Source organism: Eublepharis macularius, chromosome 1 (assembly GCF_028583425.1).
Source record: "Eublepharis macularius isolate TG4126 chromosome 1, MPM_Emac_v1.0, whole genome shotgun sequence".
Lineage (NCBI taxonomy): Eukaryota > Metazoa > Chordata > Lepidosauria > Squamata > Eublepharidae > Eublepharis > Eublepharis macularius.
This window is the reverse complement of record NC_072790.1, coordinates 122,973,898-122,999,449: the sequence shown is the minus strand read 5'-3', so window position 1 is coordinate 122,999,449 and position 25,552 is coordinate 122,973,898.

Genomic DNA, 25,552 nt, shown 5'->3' with positions numbered 1-25,552 from the left:
AACCCGGTGATTTTTGAACAAATGGATGGCACTAACATGAACCCTGTTACCACAGAAACAATTCCAGTAGTCACGGGCATGGGCCAACACTGGGAGAAAAGGTCTTTCGTCATCAGCTCTACTGCCAAATACCCGTTAATTCTAGGCAGCAAGTGGCTTTGTGATCACAACCCCCACATAAATTGGGCTGAAGGATGCGTCACCTTCAACCACGCCAACTGTAAAACCCACCGATGGGACCAAAATTGGGGCAGTGATCCCTCCAGCACCGAAAAGGCTCTGCTCACCAGGGAGGATATAAAACAAATACCCGAATATTATTGGCCTTTCTTGAACGCCTTCTCCGAAAAAAAAGCCGATACCTTACCCCCGCACAGAAGAACCAACTGCGCGGTCGAAATAGTACCAGGGGCCTCACTGCCCAAAGGCCGACTCTACCCTATGAATCCCTGTGAACGGGAGGAACTCAGGAACTTCATCGACACCAACCTCCAAAGGGGATTCATCCGCCCAGCCAATAGTCCCCATGCGGCTCCCGTCCTCTTCGTAAAGAAAAAAGATGGGGGACTCCGGCTATGCACGGACTTTAGAGGACTTAATGCTGTGTCAACCAACAACGCCTATCCCATCCCACTCATCCGAGACCTCCTCAACGTCGTGGCCCAAGGTAAGATCTTTACAAAATTAGATTTAAAAGATGCTTACTTCCACGTTCGTATTAAGGCAGGGGATGAATGGAAAACTGCGTTTAACACGCCCCTCGGACAGTTTGAGTATCTAGTTATGCCGTTTGGTTTGGCGGGAGCCCCTTCCGTTTTCATGTCCATGATAAATGAAGTCTTGCATGAATTCCTCTATAAAGGTGTTGTGGTGTACCTTGATGATGTGTTAATTTACTCAGACACCGAGGAAAACCACATTCAACTAGTCCAAAAAGTACTGGCTACATTAATGAAAAATAAGTTGCCCATCAAGTTGTCCAAATGTGAATTCCATAAAACCGAGCTCACCTACCTTGGTTACTGTATTTCCTCAGAGGGTTTGAAAACGGATCCATCTAAAATACAAGCGATCCAAGAATGGCAAACTCCCACCACCCGTAAAGAACTGCATTACTTACTAGATTTTGCCAACTTTTACAGAGACTTCATTGCGAATTTCGCGCAGATCACGCTCCCTTTAACAGAACTTTTAAGAACCAAAAATAAAGGGTACCAAGCAAAGAAACCCTCCTCCCGAATACCATGGACATCCGATTGCCAAACAGCCTTTGAATGCCTGAAAGAGCAGTTCATTACAGAACCCGTCCTCTCCCACCCCAACGAAAACTGCCCTTTCGTAGTGCAGGTCGATGCCAGCGATACAGCCATTGGAGCGGTATTATTGCAGAAGGGGGAGGATGAAAGGCTGCGGCCTTGTGCATTCCTATCAAGGAAGTTCTCTGAGGCTGAGAGGAATTGGAATGTATGGGAGAAGGAGGCCTTCGCTGTCAAGGCGGCTCTCACTAACTGGCGGCATTGGCTAGAAGGAGCGAGGCACCCTTTTGAAGTTTGGACTGATCATAAAAATCTGGAAGCCCTTCGCAGCCCTCGCAGACTAAATGCCAAACAATTGCGATGGGCGGAATTCTTTTCCAAATTTAATTTCACTTTAAATTACCTACCGGGCAAAACTAACTTTCTTGCAGACGCACTATCGCGCATGCCCCAACACAAAAGCAAAAGGGAGGAGACTATAGACACAGTCTTCTCACCTACGCAATTGGGAGGCGTGGTGACTACCCGCAGCTGAACAAACCAGCCCCTCCCGCACAGCCAGGAGTGGAAAACGAAACTTAAAGCTGAAGTAGAAAAGGAGGGGGGTAGAGCACCCAAAGCTAAGCTGATTCAATCCCCACAGGGGGATTGGCTTGCCGGAACCAAATTTTATGTCCCTGACAGCCTCAGGCGGGAGGTCTTGCAACGATGTCACGATGCCCCCACGGCCGGTCATTATGGATACCTAAAAACGTTACATTTAACACAACGGCAATTCTGGTGGCCGGGCATGCGCAAGGACATTTCTCAATATGTTGGTTCCTGCCCCATTTGCCTCAGCGCCAAAACTCGGAAAGGAAAACCTCCGGGTCTCCTACAACCATTAGAGACACCTAACCGACCTTGGGAAATAATTTCCATGGACTTTATCACTGATTTACCCAATTCGAAGGGGCATAATTGCATTTTAGTAGTGGTAGATCTGTTCTCCAAGCAAGCACATTTTATTCCATGTACTGCTGTGCCCACTGCTCGAAAATTGGCAGATTTATTTTTAAAGCACATCGTAAAATTACATTCTTTTCCGTCCAAGGTGATTTCGGATCGCGGCGGACAGTTCGTTGCCAACTTCTGGCGGGAGCTTTTACAAATGTTGAATATTGAACAAGGGATCAGCTCAAGCCACCACCCACAAACCGACGGACAATCCGAAAAAACTAATCAGATCTTAGAGCAATTCCTTCGTTGCTACATTAATTTCCAACAAGATAACTGGGTGGACCTTCTCCCTCTTGCTGAATTCTCATACAACAACAGTGTACATGCTTCCACTGGGGAGGCCCCTTTCAAAGTCGTATATGGAGCTCACTTCAACCCTTTCCCGCTGGACGCTCCCCCTCCTCATTCCCGTAATTCGCCGGATGTATCTTCATGGTGGGGAGAGGCCGCTCACCAATGGACTCTTATAAAACAACACCTCGAGAAAGCCAAGCAGGATTATAAAAAATACGCAGATCGCCATCGTGCGGCCAATTGGGATTTACATCCTGGAGATCATGTCTACATTTCTACCAAGAATTTGAAACTGGCCCAAACCAGCCGCAAACTAGCACTAAAATTCCTCGGACCTTTTCCTGTGCGCAAAGTAATCAACAAAGTGACTGTTGCCGTAAGTTTACCCAAAAATTTGCGCCATGTGCATGATACGTTCCACATCAGTCTCTTAAAAAGAGCCCCAACTGATGACAAATGGCACGTCAAAGCTCCACCCATCCCAACTTTGATAGATGATCAAATACACTATGAAGTACAACAAATTCTGGACTCTAAATTCAAACGTAACCAACTTTTTTACCTCATTAGGTGGAAAGACTTTGATTCTGGTTATGATGAGTGGGTGAACTCTGTACATGTTCATGCTCCTAGGTTAACAAAAGCGTTTCATACTCGCTACCCATACAAGCCGGGGGGAAGTCTGTTTTAAGGGGGGCAGAATGTCAGGTCCAGTATATATGTAAACTGTACTGACTCCATTTTCTAATGCTTCTAGTGCTTAAGTGTTTTCCCACAGGTGCACCAGTTCCCAGGCCGACTTCTCACCATGCGAGATTGTTATGTCTAACACCGTTCCACCAAGAATTGGCCTTGAGAGAGAGCAACTTTCCTGAGACTGAAAGATATTGTTTTGAGAACTATGGGGGGAGGCTGGTGCAGCTGGGAACTGTTACCTTGTACCTCATGCTTTGCTCTTCATTGGTAACAATGATCTTGTACCATCCTGAGTCTCCTATTCAGGACAGTGGACTATAATGAACCATTTCTACAGTAAAGTTTCCTTACTCAAACAATGGACTCTTGTTTGCTTGTAAAAGGGAATCTGTGAGAAGGACATTATTTAGCCACAGTCTGACACTGATGAATTGTGTAGTGTGTTTTAAATTGTTGTGATCCGCTCTGAGCCCACTTAGTTGGGGAGGGCGGACTATGAATTTAAGAAAATAAATAAATAAAAAATAAATAAATGCCATGATGTCACTTACAGTAGAGCAGCAAAACTGGGATTGCCATATCCATGACCCTGCAAGAATTTCCCTAATCTCTATGATATTTTATGATATTTACCTTAGAGATTTTGGGAATTCCTAGAACATTGCAGATTGGCGACATCTCTTCTGGCCATTCAACAAGAAGTAATGGTATGGCATTTGTGATGCTTCCCCTTCCCAGACTACACCCACAAAAAGCCTCTGGGGATTACCAGCAGAAGGCTGTTATCCCTAACTCCTAAATGTAATAAGAATAAAAAAACCCAACACACAATTATCATAAGAACAAGTTGCAAAGTTATCAAATGCCAAACATTTAATGCTTTGCCCAATTTGGTTGAAACTGTCAGAGTGTGAAAATAACTCTGGCAAGATTCAGGCATTGCCAGATCATTCTCATCTAGGTGACAGCTAAGTCATATGATCATCTAAGGTTGTAAGGTTGCATCAGCCAGATGTGCTGAGTACAAAGCTAAATGTTGATTGGATGAATGTTGTATAAATGTATACTGTGTACAGTGAACTGGGAGCCTGCATTGGTTTCAGAGTCTGGCGAAGCATTTTGTCACTCTGATCTGTAAAAGCTAATGGACTGTGTAAATACATATCTCTGTAAATAAATCTGTATATAGTTCACCTTATGTGGTGTGATCTCTACTGCTTCAGACCTGCGTAGTATTGCTAGCCAAGTGAGCTGTTGGATACTTTGCGACAGAAACTTGGGGGTTCTTTCAAGGATAGGCCGAAGACACTCTCCTGCATTCTGATGACATTTGGTTAAGAAAAACAATGACTCAAGCCCCCAGAAGCCCCCCATATGAAATAATTGAAGTAAAAGATAGCTGGTGGGGGTCTGTAATGGAAGCCTTTCTCAACTTCTGAAAGGAAACAAACAAAATACCACAACAAAGAAGGAAGGCAAGTGCAGAGTTTTCAACAGAAAGGTACTTTTTTAAAATGGTCAGTCACTGTAAGAATAGGGAAATGAAATGAATGTAGACAGGGCATTGTTTTTTAAAATGCTGGTGGCTGGGTGAAGCTCTCATGTTGGCTGGCTGCTGCTTGACAGCCATTTTATGAATTAGAACTTAGTGTTCTAGTGTTCTAGTGTTCTTAGTGTTCTAAGACCTACTTTGGGGGAGGGTCTGTAAAATCTTTGTTCAATCTGCTTAAAACGTAGGGGTTCTTTAGATTAGAGAGAGGACTTTGTTCTGTGCAATTTTGGTGCCCTTAAGCACAAAAACAGCTGCCCTGGAGCCTCCATTTGGTCCCCCTCCCTTTCTCCATTGAAAAGAATAGCCATTGAAATCATGATAATGGGGGGGGGGGCTTACAAATTTTGACCCTGACTCAGCAACTCCCCAATGCAAAAGTATCCAGTCATGACAAAATTTCATTCAACAGCACTGGATATAAGAAAACAATGAAAATTTTCCAGATACGCACCCCTATTAACCATTACCCCTCCTTGCCACACACGTACTTTCTGTTAATAAAATTTGTATACTATGATAATAAATTTGATCTTGTGATAATGAGTATAAACACAGCAAAATTCTTTATTGATGAACCGAATGGGACAACAAAATGGTTTAAGGGTGCTTTAAAGAACCTCAACAATACCATTCTAAAACAACATCTTCTTTGCTCTGTGGTTGACCGCCCACATAGCTATGCTGAATTTTTTAACTACTGTCCAGAATTCAAAAAGGGAAGAAAGGACAGCACAGTCAGTGAAAACAACCAAACTCAGGAAAGCAGCTAACCAATCAATTCACCAGGGGCTTTGGGCATGGTAACTTATTAAGTGATACAGTGGTACAGTGTATGTGCAAATGGATTGTGTGTGATAGCTTGCCCCACTGCTTCGTCAAGCCGCATAATAGTGCAAGCACAAAAGCAAACTAAAATAAAAATGCTCCAAAGGGAACAGTCTATAAAAGAAGGCAGATTCAGAGATGTTAGCTGGGTTAGTCTGTTGTTGTAGTTAAAGGAAGGTAGGTGCACTCATATAGGGAAGGTTCACATAAAAACCCATACTGTGAAACAACAATCACAAACATGCTCTAGATGCCTTGGAGGCAGGGAAACGTCAATCAGTGCTTCAGTCTGGAAGACACTTCTGTGTGCAATTACCATTGTTTTCTGTGGAATCTATCACACAGGATTAGAATATACAAAACAGCACAAGTGGCACTATTATAACTATCAAAAATAAATCGCTTTATACTTCTCACATCCTCTCCATTTGACTAGAAAGAGTTTTTGTTTTAGTATCATAAGCTCATGTACCGATCATAAGATCTGATTATAAGTTTATCTACATGAGTTAAATTCTGCATGAAATAGACATGGAAAGCTAAAGATGCCCCAGCAACTTTGCATTGGATCCAAAAAATATGTGTTTTGAAGGCAGTAACACAACACCTAGAGGCCAATGGCAATAGAAAATAAGGGCACAGTCCAGTAAAGGAGACACACTTTTCCTCATTAGATTTCAGTGGAAGAGTTGTTACGTACCTGTGACAAAATTCAAGTCTAGTAGCAACAAAACTTTCCAGAGCATAAGCTTTCATGAGTCAAAGGTCACTTCATCAGATATCTGTGACAGTAATCTGAGGAGGTCTACCTAGAATCTTACTCAAGACTATTGAGTGGGTCTTGTTTTCAGGAAAGAATTGCACTGGAGATCTCTTCAGTTAAAATGAATGTCAACTTTTATCTTGACTGACTTCGTTAAGAGAGTGGGCATTTCTAGCACAAATAGTCTAAATAATTGTATGATATCTGCTCTAATATCAAGTTCATGTTACTTAGAAGGACACCAAGTTCTAAGAAATCTGAATTAAATGTTTTTAACTTTTAATTTTTGGAGGTGCAGGTGCAAGAGGTGTAAACAAAGCTTTCTTCTCATATATTCCTAATAATATTACAATACCCTATGTAAACACTATTTACGAGTTGGTCAATGCCAATACCATCCACATATCATCCAACCAATGCTTGTCACAAAGAAGTATCAAAAATCATCAAGTAACCAATCATCAGGTAAGTATCATAGTTCATAGAATAAGCCCATAATTCATAGTCATGTTTATGTTCTTTCTTTTCAAGGCAAAACACATGGAGGAGAATCCACAATGAGGAAAATTCTCCAGGAAAGTTGGCAACGGGTACGGCAGCCTTTATAACGTCCTGTTTCGCTCCTCACTTCTTCACCAGTCAACTCTTATTAATTGTCTGAAATATTGGACTAATAGTACAATCATTATATAATAATGCAATAAATATGGTACAATAAATATAGTGAAAATAGTTAATACAATAAATATTAATATTACTCACTACTGCAATCCAAGATCAATTCTTAACATGCATTGGTATTTCTTCTAGTTGTTTCCTTTCTTAATCAGAGGTCAAACCATGTTTATATACTTCAATTATACAATCAAGTTACAGATAGGCTTAAAGGGACAGATCCATTATAATTAATTACCTCACACTATTTACAAAAAAGCAATAAAATCTATTTCTTGGTTTAAGCCTCGAGGGGCGAGACATCCAAGTCTAAAAATCCACTGTGCTTCAGACTGTAATAAAAGCTTTTGTAAAGAAGTCTGTTGGTTAGTTTCAAAGACTTGCGATAGGGAGAAATGGAGCTCACCTTCCTGTTGGTGAAATTCACTAAAGTGCTGCACTGAAGGGACATCGCTGGCTTTATTCTTTATCTTAGAAAGATGTTCCTGAATTCTAACCTTGATAGGGCTCATAGTGCTACCCACGTACTGAAGACCACAGAGGCACTCAATGACGTAAACTACTCCGGGTGTGGAACAGGTAGAAAATTTTTTAGCAATAATAATTTACTATGAATTATGGACTTATTCTATGAACTATGATACTTACCTTATGAACTAGTTACTTGACAATTTTTGACACTTCTTTGTGACAAGCATAGGTTGGATGATATGTGGATGGTATTGGCATTGACCAACTCCTAAATAGTGTATACATGGGGTATTGTAGTATTATAAGGAACACATGAGAAGAAAGTTTTGTTTACACTTATTGCACCTGCACTTTCAAAAATTAAAAGTTAAAAATATTTAATTCAGGTCTCTTAGGACTTGGTATCCTTCTGAGTAATGTAGGCTGTATGAGGCTTGCCCTTGTGGTTTCTTAGAGCTAATATCAAGTTCACCAGATGACTTTGGGCTAGTCACTCTTCTCAGCATTATCAACTTCACAGGGCTGTTGTGTGGGTAAAACAGGGGAAGGACATGCCAGTGTATTGCCAGCCAGATCTCCTTAAAAATGATTTCATAAAAGTAGTTGCATTAGTGTCTTAAAGCAAAGACAAACAGATATTAAGTGGCAGTTTTAAGACTAACCAAGTTTGGTCTGACTTATGAAAGCTTCTGCTGGAATAAATTTGGTTAGGTCCACTTGATTGCTGTTTTACTGATTTACTGGGAGAAAGGGTTGGATACAAATCTAATAACAAATAATCTAATAGTAGATAAATAACAGGCATACATACTCTACAAGACAAAAAGGAATCAGAAATAACCAGAAATAGGAAGCAAACATCCAAGTCTCAATTAAACTGAAGAATAAGCTAAACAAAGATGTGAGGTTTTGCCCTGCTCCGGCCCCACTTTAGCAGGTTCAGCTGCAGCCTTGTTGACCAGGCAGGTACCAGCAGGGTGACCCAGGTCTCAGAGAAAGAACATGGGGTGGGCTACCACCATCCAGCACCCCTCATTATTCTCTTGGCTGTTCTACAATCACCTCCAAGCTCTCTTCCCAACTCTTTCATCTCCACTCCTGCACATGGGTGGACTTCCCTTTTATCCCTTCACCATTCCCAAGCTCCACCTCCGAGTCCTACCTCCAATGACCTAGCAGCTGCCCTAGATAGCAACACCTGTGGTCACTTTGCTTCTAGCTTCTCCTGGCCATTTCCAGTCCCCTCTAGCATTCCTGCTGGTTTTCTGGGCTGTTGCTCTTCCCCTGCCTGGGGTGTGGCTCAGTGCTGCCTTTGCTGCCATCGATCTGCTGTTTGTGGTGGTGCTCGCTGGCTGTTTCTGCCTTTTGTGCCCTCTCCCTCTGGCTGGGCTGATGAACTACCCCCAAGCTGAGACAAGGGGCTGCTCTGGAGTCTTGGCTGGGAAACTAGCAGTGGCTAGGACCCAGGTGCTGCAGCCTAGCCTGTCACCTGCTGACAAGGTTTGGCCTGAGCTTTCTGCACCTGAGGCTTCCTCCACGTCATTCCTGGCCTCTGTTAGTGTCTTTGTTGCCTGTTCCCTCATTTCTGGGTGAGTGCTGGCGGGGGGGAGGCTGTAAACTTTGGTTTTGGGGTGTGTGTCTCTGGGAGAGTTCCCAAGTCTGGTTTGCGTGCCGGACAAAAGGTTCCATCTTTATGTCATGTTGTCTTTAGTGGGGCAGATTACAGCAAATGCTTTATTCTCCCATAGAAATTAAAGAAATTGAAAAATGTTGAACTTGCCTGGATTGTACTTATAAATTTTATTGTTAATGGGTTGAGAGTAAGTAATGGAAATTTGGAATAGAGTATTCCATCCATTTTTCAGAAAGAAACAAGGGATCTGGAACAGCAACAAATCACCTTTATATGTAAACTCTTAAGATTTTACAACAACCTTAATAATGAGCCACATGAATGACCCCTTAGAAGAGAATGTTGGTCTATTTAGTATGTGCAAAAAATTCTGGATTGAATGTGAACTGTTTGTAAAGGAAGAAATATGAATGTTCCAAAGGTGATACTAGCTAGACTTGCTTGGGGGAGTATTTTGTAATACATTGAACCTCCCATACCAGAAATGAAGGTGGGTAGATTTTTGAAAAACATACTTAGATTCACCAAATATTTTCAAGGGATGCCAATAAATTAAAACATGATTCTGATGTGACTTGGGATCTTGCAGGGATACAAAGGCACAAGCATATATGCCTTAAGAAGGAATCTTTCAGAGATTTATAACTTAGAGAAGATGTGGACATAGACCATAGGATTTGTCTATGTTGTGTGGTCTGTTGCCTCTTGGGATGGTGACATTCTTCATTTTCACATAAAAATCAAAGATATCTCAGATAAATAAAACATAATTTCTGAAGTGCCTTCTTACCCCGGATTTAAGAGGTCACCCATTCTAGATGGGTTGTACTCCCTTTGCAGGAACAGGCCTGTAGTCTGGGGATAATCTTGGACACAGGCCAACTAGTGGGTAAGCAGATGGTAGCTGTGGCCAGGAGTGTATTTATCAGCTTTGACTGAGTAGCCAGCTACAACCTCTCCTGGGAAGAAAATATCTGGCCATTGTGAAGCATGCCCTGGTTACATTTGGACTGGATTACGGAAATGCACTTCATGTGGGGCTGCCCTTGAAAAGTGTTTAGAAACTTCAGTTAGTGCAGAATGTGGTAGGCAGGATGTTGACTGAAATGGATCATAGGGACCATATCATTCCAGTCTTGGTAAAGTTTCACTGGCTCATAATTTGTTTCTGGGTAGAATTCAAGGGACTTTAAAAGCCCTATATGGTTGGGACCAGTATACTTGGACTGCCTCCTCTCTTATGACCCTACCTGACTCCCAATATCATCTCTGAGTCCCTGCTTTGAGTACTCCCACCTTCTGAGATTAGGTCGGTACATGGCAACCCAGGAGAGAAACTTCTTGGTCATGGCACTGAAACTCTGGAACTCTCTTCCCAGGGAGATTCATTTTCCCCTTTCTGTTGCCATCTTCTGCCAGCAGGTGAAGCCTCCCCATTTTTTGTTTGGATGTCCCTCAGTGATCCTTCCTTTCTGCCCAATGTTTTAATTGTTGTTTTTATGTCTTTGTTTGTATTTTAGGTCTAGTTTTAATTGTTTTAATGATGTGTTTTTGTTTGGTTGGTTTTAATGATTTTAAATATTTAGTATATTATGCTTTTGTTTTGTTTTCTGCCATGGTGGCTCTTGTGAAGGCAGAAAGGTGGGATTTAGATTTTATAAAATAAATAAATAGTAAACCTCTAAACCAGTAAAGACAATACTGTGTTATGAAGCAGACTTATTCTGAATCAGACTATTGGTCCATCAAGTCCAGTATTATCTACTCATACTGGCAGTGGCTTTCCAAGATCTCAGGCAGAGGTCTTTCATGTCTTCTACAAACTGACCCTTCTATCTATACGTGTCAGGAATTGAACCTGGAACTAGATGCTTTACCACTGAGCTACAGCCCCTCCCTTCTACAAGCATATGTTAGTCAAAGTGAGTATGTGCAGTTTAGAAGAATATCGTTTATCCAGTACTGCTAGAACGAAAACAATGCAATGCAACAATCCTTTCTTCTTGTTGCCACTATATCTCAGTACAGAAAGAAATTCTTGATGAAACCATTTTTATAAATAGTGTTCTGTGTCCATGGAATCTTCAGGTTTCTTGCATTCCTGTCCATTCCTGTAGTTTATATTGTCGAAGGCTTTCACGGCCGGAAAACGATGGTTGTTGTGGATTTTCCGGGCTGTAAAGCCGTGGTCTTGGCATTGTAGTTCCTGACGTTTCGCCAGCAGCTGTGGCTGGCATCTTCAGAGGTGTAGCACCAAAAGACAGAGATCTCTCAGTGTCACAGTGTGGAAAAGATGTTAGCAGGTCATTTATATCTACTCAGGAGGGGTGGGGTTGAGCTGAGTCATCCTGTAAGAGTTTCCCAGGGTGTGGAATGCTAATGGAGGGAGGCTTCACTGTATCCTGAGGATGTTCTTTTGCATCTGTATTGGTGCTTGATGTGCTAATCTTCTCTGCAGGGCTATTGTTGGGTATAGAGTGTTTTGTTAGCCTGGTGTTTTTCAGGACTGGAAACCATGCTCTATTCATTCTTAAAGTCCTTTCCTGTTGAAATTGTGCTTATGCTTATGAATTTCAATGGCTTCCCTGTGCAGTCTGACAAAGTAGTTGGAAGTGTTGTCCAGTATTTTAGTGTCCTGGAATAGGATACTATGTCCTGTTTGAGTTAGGCTATGTTCAGCCACTGCTGATTTTTCAGCTTGTCCAAGTCTGCAATGTCTTTCATGTTCTTTTATTCTTGTCTGGATGCTGCGCATTGTGGTCCCGATGTAAATTTGTCCACAGCTGCAGGGTATACGGTATACTCCTGCAGAGGTGACGGGGTCTCTACTGTCTTTTGCTGAACATACCATCTGTTGTATTTTTCTGGTGGGTCTGAATACTGTTTGTAAGCCGTGCTTTTTCATAAGCTTTCCCATCTGATCAGTGATTCCTTTGATATATGGCAAAAACACTTTTCCTGTGGGAGACTGTTTTTCCTTGGTTGTTTGATTTATCCTTGATTTACTCGCTCTTCTGATTTCATTTCTGGAGTAGCCATTTGCTTGAAGTGCGTGGTTTAGATGATTAATTTCCTCGTTGAGAAAGTGCGGTTCACATAACCATCTTGTACAGTCTACTAATGTTTTTATTATGCCTCTTTTCTGTCGAGGATGGTGATTGGAGTTTTTGTGTAAGTACCAATCCGTGTGAGTTGGTTTCCTGTAGACCTTGTGACCTAACTGAAAGTTTGCTTTGCGGATGACCAAGGTATCTAGAAATGGAAGTTTACCCTCGGTTTCTTTCTCCATGGTGAACCACCTCAACAATATCCACCTGAACATACAATTCACCATGGAGAAAGAAACTGAGAGACACTGATCTCTGTCTTTTGGTGCTACACCTCTGAAGATGCCAGCCACAGCTGCTGGCAAAACGTCAGGACCTACAATGCCAAGACCTCGGCTATACAGCCTGGAAAATCCACAACAACCATTCCTGTAGTTCATTCTGACCCCTAGAAAGATAATTCCTGGGATTGAAGGAATCATGTGGAAGGATAGCTGCTTTGGTTAAAGGGAATGGAATGAGGAAGGAAAAGGGGACAAAATTGCTTTTTGCTAAGTGCAGTTCCATTTGGGAAGGGTGCAATTTGTCCCTAATTGCTCCAGCCCCCACCTCTACAACCTATGCAGTTGTGCCTCCATGTGGGTCCTGCCATCTGGGAAATTATTGTTACAGGGCTTCTGGGTAAGGGCTGAGCAATTGTTCACTGGAGAGAAGCTGACTGGGTCTAATGGAAATGTGATATAGAGGAGTGATCTTGTAGATTTATTGGCAGCCCTTGAAAAAGCATTGACATGCGAAATAGATATGGCCAATAATCTGTGGGGAATGGAGGTTGGTGTATAAAGAAATTACAACGAAGACAGCACAATCTTTTGAAGATTGGTCATGCACTTTATTGGTTACTCCAACATTATCTACCTCAGCACTTACAGCACTTACTCCATTTATGGACTAATTGGACCTTGTGTCTTGAAATTTTCTAGGAATAATTCCATCAGCTTTGTACATCAATATCAGATATCAGCTGGAACAATTGTAATAGCTAATTGTAATATTTATTTGTAAAAGAAAGTATTAATGTATTGTTGTTGGTTGTAGATGTTTACTTCTTGAATGCACTTTCAGCACGTATGCACTATTCCAATATACAATTGTAAAAATTGTATTGCTTGTTTGGTGAAGAAATCCATTACTAGGAGTTTATAACAGTGTAGTAAGTAGTGTTACTCCTAGGTTTCATCCTTTGGTTGAGTTAAAGCCTAAAACATGCTTGGGAGGGAAGGAAACGCAGCCATTTAATCATTTACTGGCTTTTAAAACCAGGAGGAAGGTGCAGTAACGTCACAATGTTACTATGTTACAACATTACAATGCATTCTCGCTTTTGGGGGGGGGGGAAGAGTGTGTGCATATCCCAAAGGAGGAATGGAAAAAAACAGCCATTTAACTCTTTCCTGGCTTTTAAAGCCAGGAGGAACGTGCAGTAATGTTACAGTGTTACAATGTTGCTATGTTAAAATGTTACAATGTTACAGCTGATTCTTGCCTTTGGGGGAAAAAAAGAGATCGTGTGCATACCCCAGAGGAAGGGAAAAGCAGCCATTAACCCTTTCCTGGCTTTTAAAGTCAGCAGAGAATAAGCAAACTCCTGCAAACATGGGAAGCAGATCAAATACTGAAATGCTTTAAAGTTTCAGTGAGAAAGGGACCTCAGCTGATGGGAGGGGGATGCCCCTTTCCTCAGCTGAAAAAAGTGGTGGGCCTTTGAAAGTAGCAACACTTTTTTTGCCACACAAAGTGTTGCTGCTTTCAAACGCCAGCAGTTTTTTTTAGCTGATGGGGGATCCCCCTCCCATCAGGTGAAAAGTGCCAGTGTTTAAAAGGGGAAAACTGGAAGTGCACACCTATTCTGCAGACCCTCTGCTGCCCCAGAAGTGATATTTTCACAAACCAGACAAACCGGTTCATGAACTGGAGCAAGATTGTGAAAGTTCATGGTTTGTGAAATACGACGAACCATGAATCACAAGGTTCGGATTTTCCCCAGTTCATGCCCATCTCTAGTCTAATTGGGCCCACATCGACTGTGGGCCCAATTAAGATCCAAGTGTCTGCTCAGTGCAGCTTTCTTACTGAACTTCTAGCAAAACCATAAAGGCAATCTTCCCTTCCTTTTGGTAACTTATTCTGGATAGCAAATGAGACTGGCTGTGATTTATGAAAATATCTTTCTTCTGGTATTCTTGGGAAGAGTACTGTTTGTCACAAAAACCCAGAACACTAACTCAAAGGTAGAGTGGATGAAGGAAGGATGCAGAAATGTAGCAGAGTAGCAGCAGTATAGGAGATATTCTCCACTCTTTTCAAGAGAGATATCATTACAGATGTTGAAGAAAACATAGTGTTGAAGTGACTGCAGACTGCTTCTCTTTAGCAAACTTACAAGTACTTTAAAGAAAGCTGTGGTTTCTTCTTGACACTTAAGTAGATTGGGTAGAAAATGTGCCTTATAATGCTTGTTTTTCCTAAGTATTGCTGACAGGATTCCTAAGCATAGAAATTTGACCTACTGGTGGAAGGAAGAACAGAGAACGTTCTTTTCTAAAGCCAAAACATTGCTGCGGAGCTACATAAAGGGCAAATTTCCATGCTATTATATTTGACTATAGATGAAATAGTTCCTCATTCAAGTCTGGATGTCCCATCAGGGTCTCTGCTTTAGCAAGCCTCTTTCCACATCTCTTGCCAGTTTATGTTGGGCTAAGAATTTGCATGCAGCTTATAAAACTAGTTTTCCTCCTCAGTATTCCTGGCAGCATTACACCTAATTTTAGAAATTTGGAGCATTGGGACAAGGAGTATCTTCAGAGGCCTCTCCCTAGTAGATGGCTATGCTTTTTTCTAATAAAGAGACATCCAGTGTGTATCTATATGAGGCATAGCTCAGTGATGGAGCATTTGTCTGTGTATTAAGTGGTCCAACATTCAATTCTGTGTCTCCTATGGGTTTTCAATTTACAAACACATTAAGCCCTTTTTCTGCCAGCAAACTTGAGGCAGAGGGACTCTGCATGAAGATTATAAGAGGCACTTTCTTCCAGCATTGCTGGCAAATCACTTCAGCTTCTATAACACTGTTCCAAAGGGCAGCAGAAGAGATTATTGCTTTCAAGACATTTCTGCGCTTTTCTCAGGGCCAAAGTAGTTGTGCAGATTTTTTTAAAGAGTTGGGTCTGGGTCTTCTACTTGCAGGTACCACACATGGTGTGAACATGGAACAGCAAAAATGGGGAAATAACCCTTCCCAGCCCTACTTTGGCACAATAAAATGGCTTGGGGGTAAGAGATCTCATTTATTTTTTAACAGCCATTCCCAACGCTGCTGCATGACTGTGGGGAACCTGGACCCAACTCTTTGAAAACCTACATGCCTCAGAAAGAGGCATTAAAAGGTGTCTGTAGGGCACTTTTTCATGGTAGAGTGCTTGGCTGCAGATTAAGTGGTCCCCAGTTTAAATCTGGGTTCCCCTTCATGGCTAATTCTTTGGTAAGTCTCCAGTAAAGCAGTGTAAACAGATGATACTTTCTTCTTGCTAGAGCTTTTTGAAAGCTAACTATCTAGAATGATGAAATGAAAGTTGCTTTCCTTTGGTCTATGCAGGAGTATTTATGGTCGATGAATTGGCTAGTAAATCTGCAACTGAAAGGGCTGTGCACAAGACAGTTTTGCTCTCACCAAGTATTGCTGAAAGCCACTTGGTTGTGGAGGGATAGTTCAGTGATAGAACTGCTTAATTCAGATAAAAGGGGTACCCAGATAAAATATCATGTTCACCCAAGGCTTCCTCTATAGAAAGCCTTCCTTTCCACTCACCAATATATGTTGTTCAGAGAGAGTTCTGGGTAGAGATGGGCACGAACCGCATTATGAACTTCAAAAACCCACGAAAATGGCAATGGCGCGATCACGATCTGGCTGTTTGCCATCGTCCACGGCCAACGAACCAGCGGTCAGTAAAAGCCTGGTTCGGTGCATTCGGCTGCAGTTCAGGAAGGCAGACACTCAGGCACCAGCAATCAATTCCCCTGGCAACGGAGCCGGGGGAATGCCTGAACTCTGTCTGCGCTCCTTCTGTCACCCTGGAAACCCGAATGGAAGCCCAGCTTACCTTGATCGGCAGGTCTTCCTTCCAACCACGGAGCTTCAAAGCAGTTACAAGTTGGGAGAAGACACCCAGAGGAGGGAGGGGGAAGGGGGTGTCAAGTAGCCACGGGCACTCCAATCTCATCCCTGCAAACACTGATAGGCAGCTCTGACGGCCAAACACAGACCTCCAGCGTTGCTCAATGGGACCTGTGCTTATAAATAGCAGTGGGCTCCCAGGCTGGGTTTCACTTTCAGCGAGCAGTGGAGTGGGACAGAGCTCTTGCTTGCCACTTGCTAGCCTTTGGGGAGAGAGACTAATTCAGCTTGGATTTGGGGGATAGGGATCTATCTCCTCTGCTTCCAGGGCTGCTGCCTGGCTCTGGGGCCAAGCTCAGTGGGCACCTCGGCTGAGGGCTCACATTGATTTTTGATCAGTGCCTGATCTGTTCAGGTCTGTGGGAGTGGTCGGCTAGGGCTCTAGTCCCTCCTTCCTTCTGGTGCCAGGTCTGCTGCCAGGCCCTGGGGCCAAGCTCGGTGGGTACCTCAGCTGAGGGCTCGCATTAGTGCCTGATCTGTTCAGGTCTGTGGGAGTGGTGGGCTAGGGCTCTAGACCCTCCTTCCCTCTGGTGCCAGGGCTGCTGCCAGGCCCTGGGGCCAAGCTTGGTGGGTACCTCGGCTGAGAGCTCACATTGATTATTATTAATCAGTGCCTGATCTGTTCAGGTCTGTGGTAGTGGTGGGCTAGGGCTCTAGTCCCTCCTTCCTTCTGGTGCCAGGGCTGCTTCCAGGCCCTGGGGCCAAGCTCCGTGGGCACCTCGGCTGAGGGTTCACAGTGTCATCTCTGTTCTTCTTCTCAATTGTTTGCTGGCACGATGAGGCTTCGGGTGGGGGTCAAGAGGGGTTGTGGGGGGGAGTGCAGAGATTGTCCCAGTTGCAGCATGGGAAGCAGTGCTGTGCAGGACTCAGGAGCAGCAGAGACTCCCGCTCCCCCAAAATCACCAGTTGTGGCTGTGGAGGAGGCCAAAGAGGTCTTGCCGGCAGCGGAAGAGGAAGTCCTGAAATTTTTTTTGGAGGAGGAGGCCGAGGGATCCTTGGAGGAATGGTTGGGGTTCAAGGAAACATCCAGCCCATCCCCATCCCAAACTACCGGTGGTGCTGTCCCTCCCTGCAGTCCACCCATCCGTACCAACTGGCCTCCCTCTGTGACCCCTGGATCAAGGGCAGCATCACCACACAGGCGAGTCAGATGCAGCACTGGAAAAAGGAGCTCCACAGAGCGGTGCTCTGTTTCCAGAGACAGGGTAGGAGAGAAGGAACTGGGAAGCGGCAAGGGGCAGGTGGTAGAGAAGGAGGGGGAGGGGGAGGAGGTAGGGAAGAGCCACCCCAACGCCATGCCAGGGAAGAGCCACCCCAACAGTCACATTCGATCTCTGGGCCTTGTCGGTGGGCTGCGTGGTTGGCCGCTGCACGGCAGGCGCGTCCCTCTCAGTGGAGGACTCTGCGGGGGCCATGGTGCGCGAGTACCTTTCTGAGCCAACTGAGCCCCCCCCCCCATGTCAACCTGTTGCAGTATTGGCTGAGGAAATCAGACCGATGTCCGGATCTGTCTATCATGGTAACAAACATCCTGTCCTGCCCTCCCACCAGCGTGCAGAGCGAGCGGGTGTTTTCCCACTTGGGAGACCTTCTCCATCCTTGCCACACACGTCTGCACCTGGACCCGGTGGACATGTTGATGTTCATCAAGGTGAACCTCAACCTACTGGGGCACCCTCCCGTGGACCTGGATCTACCTGGGCTCTGAGCCACCCTGGGGTTGTAGCCTGCCCAGCTCGTCCACAGCGGGCTCAAACCTCCCTCAGTTCTCGGGGCAGCTTCCATGGCTGGTGACCCTTTGCCCTCCACTCCCAGACAAGTTCCCATTCCCTCTTCACACCTCTCTCTCTCTCTGGATCTGCTCAGAGGCCTCCCAACCTCTCCTGTCTTTCCCATCCCGTCCTTTCCACGAAGGCAGGAAGGTGTGGTGCTGTCAGCTGATGCTGCTTTTGGGCACGAGGAACAGCTCTGCCTCTGTTGCTGATGTGAGAGTGGCACCATACGGTACCTCCCCTTCCATGGCACCTGGTGTCCCCACTGAGCAGGGGGGAATGGGTCTCTACCCCCCTTTCCATGAAGGCAGGAAGTTGGGTGCTGTCTGCTGCTGCCGCTTTGGACCCTGAGGGGCAGCTCAGAAGCTTTTGCTGAGCTTGACAGGTTTGAGCTGTACAGTGCACCCCTATCTATGTGTACCTGCTGTCCTCTCTGTGCCTGGGGGGAATGGGACCCACGACCAATCACGTGTCCTTTCCGCGAAGGCAGGAAGGTGGTTGAGGTCTGCCGCTGCTGCGTTTGGGCATGAGGGGCAGCTCAGGAGCTGTTGCTGGTGTTAGTGTGGTGCCGCATGGTATCCCCCCTTTCCGTGGTCACCTGCTGCCCCCTCTGAGCAGGGGGGAATGGGTCCCTCTCCCTCACACCCTTTCTGTGAAGGCCGATCGGTGGGTGCTGTATAATGTTTCAGCTTTGGGCCACGAGGGACAGATCAACTGCTGTTGCACATAAAATTGTATGTCACGGTGGCCCCTGCCAACAGCAGTGGTGGTCCCCTCTGGGCAGGGGTGAATGGGTAATGCCACCATGCCGAACAGGAGGGGTTCCAAGAACACCAAATCACTGAGGGTAACAACCCAGGAACCCCACTACTCTTCAATAATTATATCAAACAGTATTTAGTTATTCATATCATTCTCACCAAGTGAATACAAAAGGTATACAAAGGTTCATTCAATAATACAAAAATTCATTCAATAATACAAAATTCATGCAATTACATAAATACACACATGTCCCCAAATTGCTGCAGATAGCAAATGGAAGTTCCTTTGTATAGCCAAATCCTCTCCTGTACACATAACTGGAGGAGCAATGATTCTTGAAACTAGTGTTTGTCCTGCACACAAGGTCCGTATGTGTAGCAAAGATGAAAGGATGGCAAGTTCAAAGTAACTGTCAGTATAACTGCAAATATTCAAAACGGCCAATTCCGAAGAGCATGACAGGATCCACCTTGGATCTCCTGGTAGGTGGCAACGAGCCCGCCAGCTTAAGGTTGCTTGTTTCGGTTTCCCTTCATCTTGGCCTCCTCTCTGCTACAGAAATATTAGTAATTATAAACCACACTTATTCGATAATTAAACAGTATCCGCCATTCCTTTTACTTACATGTATGTAACAGTCAAAATCACGCCTTCCAGATTGATGCACCAACAGTATCACTTTCCATTTCCAATTAGTGCTAATTCACAGCAGGTGCTAGTCTACAGTAATGGGCCCTTTTTATATTCCATCTAAGCATGTATTCTCCATCTTAAAGGTACAGTGATATGCATGCCTCGACGAACTGCTGCAAAAGTCACCAGGCAAAATGCTGCAAAAAGTCACAAAAACACTGCAAAATTGATTTCACTATTTAACCCATGCGATGCTAGACAATTCATCCTATAGATCCATTGGGCTTCAATTTGTAGTAACCTACTGCTGTCATTGTTATCAGATCGCACCACTTCCAATACTGAATATCTGAGTCGGACAATCCCCAGATACTCAAATAGAAGTTTTTTAGGGCGGGGACGGCCTCCCAGACGGGGGAAGTACAAAACCTAGTTTTTAATCTTTCTAACAGACCACTGTCCCCTGATGAAGTTTCTCTACTAAATAAAGGATTAGGATTTGTACCAGTGCCAAAGTATAATTCATTTCGTACAAGGGTGGATTTATACAAGCTGTTTCGTCTAATAAAACTCAGAAAGCATTTCGGGGCCATCACAGGTAAGGCTAGAATTGACACCTTGGGAATCAAATACAAATCCACATTTACCCCTAAGGTAATGGATGGATTTATCGACACCTTTGAAAAATTGGTAATAAGGGATGTTACAGCATTGGAAAAACAAAACATAATTTGAATGGACATGAAGGAAAAATTCTGACGGAATTAAGTAATGACAGAACCATAGTTATTAAACCTGCAGATAAAGGGGGGGGGGAATTGTTGTCATGAACACAGAAGAATATGTGAATGAGATCAACAGGCAGTTATCAGATGAGACCTTTTATAGGAAAATTGATCATGACCCAGTTCAAGACATCGCCAGGGTGATCAAAATTGTTGTAGATGAAGCTTTGGGCTCCAATTACATTTCACAACAATTACACCGGTGTCTTATAAATACCAATCCCCGTACACCGGTTTTTTACTGCCTGCCAAAGATTCACAAAGAAATTCGACCCCCCCCCAGGTTGCCCCATCGTCTCAGGCTCAAATTCTATTTTAGAGCCTTTAGCCATCTATCTGTCTAGATAGAATATTACAGCCATTTGTGAATAAAATATCTACCTATATTAAAGACACCACCATGTTCATAAATTTCATTGAAGATCTGAAGGTTCCCAGGAATGCTTACCTGATGACCCTAGATGTACAAGCATTATATATGGTTGTTGTGGGTTTTCCGGGCTGTATTGCCGTGGTCTTGGCATTGTAGTTCCTGACGTTTCGCCAGCGGCTGTGGCTGGCATCTTCAGAGGTGTAGCACCAAAAGACAGAGATCTCTCAGTGTCACAGTGTGGAAAAGATGTGGGTCATTTGTATCTACTCAGGAGGGGTGGGGTTGAGCTGAGTCATCCTGTAAGAGTTTCCCAGGGTGTGGAATGCTAATGGCGGGAGGCTTCACTGTATCCTGAGGAGGTTCTTTTGCATATGGATTGGTACTTGATGTGCTAATCTTCTCTGCAGGGCTATTGTCAGGGATAGAATGTTTTGTTAGCCTGGTGTTTTTCAGAACTGGCAACCATGCTCGGTTCATTCTTAAGGTTTCTTCTTTCCTGTTGAAGTTTTGCTTATGCTTGTGAATTTCAATGGCTTCCCTGTGCAGTCTGACAAAGTAGTTGGAAGTGTTGTCCAGTATTTTGGTGTCCTGGAATAAGATACTGTGCCCTGTTTGAGTTAGGCTTTGTTCAGCCACTGCTGATTTTTCAGGTTGTCCAAGTCTGCAGTGTCTTTCATGTTCTTTTATTCTTGTCTGGCTGCTACGCTTTGTGGTCCCGATGTAAACTTGTCCACAGCTGCAGGGTATACGGTATACTCCTGCAGAGGTGAGGGGGTCTCTACTGTCTTTTGCTGATCGTAGCATCTGTTGTATTTTTCGGGTGGGTCTGAATACTGCTTGAAGGTTATGTTTTTTCATAAGCTTTCCCATCTGATCAGTAATTCCTTTGATATATGGCAAAAACACTTTTCCTGTGGGAGACTGTTTTTCTTTGGTTGTTTGATTCATCCTGGGTTTGATTGCTCTTCGGATTTCATTTCTGGAGTAGCCATTTGCCTGAAGTGCGTGGTTTAGATGATTAATTTCCTCATTGAGAAAGTGCGGCTCACATATCCGTCTTGCACGATTCACTAATGTTTTCATTATGCCTCTTTTTTGTCGGGGGTGGTGATTGGAGTTTTTGTGTAGGTACCGATCAGTGTGAGTTGGTTTCCTGTAGACCTTGTGACCTAACTGAAAGTTTGCTTTGTGGATGACCCAGGTATCCAGGAATGGGAGTTTTCCCTCGATTTCTTTCTCCATGGTGAATTGTATGTTCAGGTGGATGTTGTTGAGATGATTCAAAAACCCCATCAATTCTTCCTCCCCATGGCTCCAAATGATAAATGTATCATCCACAAACCGGAACCATACACTAGGTTTGTGGGGTGCTGATTCTAGAGCTGTTTTTTCAAAATGTTCCATGTAGAAGTTTGCTATAACTGGGCTGAGGGGGCTCCCCATGGCCACCCCATCCATCTGTTCATAGAATTCGTTGTCCCATTGGAAGTAACTGGTTGTCAGGCAATGGTGGAATAAGGCTGTTACATCCTCTGGGAAAATCTGATTAATAAGTGCAATAGTGTCTTTTACTGGAACCTTGGTAAACAGGGATACAACATCAAAACTGACAAGTATGTCTTGTGGATTGAGTTTCAGAGAACTGATTTTGTTGATGAAATCTGCTGAATCTTTGATGTAAGCCGAGGTTTTCCCGATGTGGTCCTGCAGGAGATCTGCCAGATGTCTAGCTAATTCATATGTCGGTGAACCAATGGCACTCACAATGGGTCGGAGTGGGACTGAATCCTTATGTATTTTGGGGAGTCCATATAGTCTAGGTGGCTGTGCTTCAGTCTTGCATAGTTTTCTGTGCGTGTCGGGATGTAGTGAGGCCGTGAAAGCCTTCGACAATACATCGAAGCATTATATACTTTGATCCCCCACCAGGGGGTTAGAAGAGTTATTGAAAATGTATAATTAAATAGACGAACAGACCACCCCCCACCCCTTTTCTTTTGAACATGTTAGATATCATCTTAGAGAGGAATTATTTTCGTTTTGGGCAACAATTCTTCTATCAAATTAAGGGGGTTGCTATGGGCAGTTCAGCAGCCCCCTGTATTGCCAACCTATTTATGGCTGATTTGGAAGAGCGGTTTATTTTGAACCAAGCTAATAATCCTTTTTTTGAACATATTGTCATCATGAAGAGATTCATTGATGACATTTTCCTCATAATGAGGGGACGGGACTATGCAAATAATTTTGTGAAATGGTTAAATCAGATAGATAACAACATAAAATTTACTCACCAGGGACATGAACAATGTATACCATTTTTTAGGTGTGGTAGTATACAAAACCTCTGAAACTAGGCTGGGAGTGAGACCCTATAAAAAACCAACAGACCGGTCTGCTTACCTTAATTACTCATCCTTCCATAGACGCAATCTTAAAAACAATATCCCTTACGGCCAATTTCTTCGTTTGAAGCGCAACTCTACTAGTGGTTTAGACTTTAAACGGGAAGTACGCGAAATGAGAGGAGCATTTGAGTCTAGGGGTTATCCGAGAGAAATTGTAGAAAGCGCCCTCAGACGAGCAAAAGCCAAACCATGGCAAGATCTTCTACATTCTCAGGACACACAGAGAGGCATGACGATCGCGGTATAGCATGGGGATTAGAATTTTTCCATTTAGCTGGTAACATAGCCAGTATTGTCAAAAGGCACTGGCATGTTATTCAAGATATACCAGGATGTGATATACCTTTAAAGGTTGGATTTAGGCGAACTAAGAGTTTGCGTGATGTTTTAGTACATTCAGATTTTAGAGAGGCCAGTTTACCATCATTATTACCTATTGGCCATCATACATGCGGGCATTGTAATGTCTGTGCCCTAAGTATACCACTAACATCTATTAAACATCCTATAACAGGTAGACCACTTTATTCTAAGTCCTTTTCTACATGCTCAACATCACAAGTAGTGTATCTCATTCAATGCCCGTATCCTTTGACTTACGTGGGCAGCACAAAATGACCAGTAAGAGTGAGAATAAGGGAACATCTCTCTAAGATTCGCACAGGAAATCTGGAAGCCCCTTTGGTAGATCATTTTATTAAAAATCATAGCAATGAAAGAGAACTCAGATATTCAGTATTGGAAGTGGTGCGATCTGATAACAATGACAGTAGTAGGTTACTACAAATTGAAGCCCAATGGATCTATAGGATGAATTGTCTAACACCGCATGGGTTAAATAGTGAAATCAGTTTTGCAGTGTTTTTGTGACTTTTTGCAGCATTTTGTCTGGTGACTTTTGCAGCAGTTCGTCGAGGCATGCGTATCACTGTACCTTTAAGATGAAGGAGAATACGTGCTTAGATGGAATATTATTGAATGATTTTTTGTATTATTGAATGAACCTTTGTATACCTTTTGTATTCACTTGGTGAGAATGATATGAATAACTAAATACTGTTTGATATAATTATTGAAGAGTAGTGGGGTTCCTGGGTTGTTACCCTCAGTGATTTAATGCCACCATGACCATTCACGTCCTTTCCGTGAAGGCAGGAAGGTGAGTGATGCTGGCGACAGCCTCCACTGTGACACAGGGGGAGCAGACAAGCCTCTGCCACAACAGTCTGAGCACTCCTTCAAGGTGGATGTGGGATCCCTCCGTCCTGGTCCTGCTGCGCAATGCATCCAGGAAGCCTCGGGCTCGGCCCTCATCTCCCACACAAGTACACAGTCCTTCTTCTCACCTCACCCTCTGTGGAACACTGAGTCGCCTCCCAAAGACTTCTCCAGTCCTGTCCTATTCCATCCTTTCCGCAAAGTCAAGAAGGTGGTTGATGCTGGCTGCTGCCGCAGAGTTCCTCAGTGGGATCCTCGGAGGAGGCCTCGCGGCTGTTAGGATCTTCCCGACTTCACAGACCCTCTTTCGACCTGCCCTTGTCTGGAGCACTCCGACCCCTCCAAACAACATCTCCTCTCCCTCCCGTCCTTTCTGGCAAGGCAGGAAGGTGGGTACTGTCGGCTGCCACCACAGAGTAGCTCAGTGGGAGCTTCGGAGGAGGCCTCACTGCTGTTGGTGGATCTTCCCACTTCCCCTCCAAAAGACATCTCCTCTCCCTCCTGTCCTTTCCGACAAGGCAGGAAGGTGGGTGCTGTCGGCTGCTGCCTCACTATTACTCAGTGGGACCCTCGGGTGAGGACCCTTGCTTGCTGGGGGATCAGGCCCCCGTCCGAATGACATGTCCTCTCCCAGCCACGCCGGGAATACCAGCGTGCTCCTCTTTGGCCTGTCGGGTGGGCGGCCAGACCCCCTGCCCTCTAAAGGGGAGGTGGCTCGTTGCTGCCTCCCCATGCCCACCACCCACCTTCTGTACACTGGGCCAACGTCAACCAGTGGCTGTAATTGTGTTGAGTGGGAGTTTCCTGGGGGCCTTGGATTGGAGAGGGTATAACTCCAAGGTCCCTTTTGCAATGTTGTCCAAACTTGGGTGATGGCTGTAGGGGAGAGCCTGCAAAAGACTCCCCGGGAATATGGGCTCTGTAAGTGCCACAGGGGCTGTTCCGCGCCCAACAAAACGCGAACCACGAACTAGTTCGGTAATGGGAAATGTTCGTTGCAGTTCGCAATCTCGGGGTGGTCGTCGGCACCGAACCGTGAACCGCTGGTTCGTTAAATATTTTTGGTTCACGCCCATGTCTAGTTCTGGGTATACTTTGTAAAAGTAGCTTTCTTTCAGTATTCTTATCAGGAGTAGTTGTCATC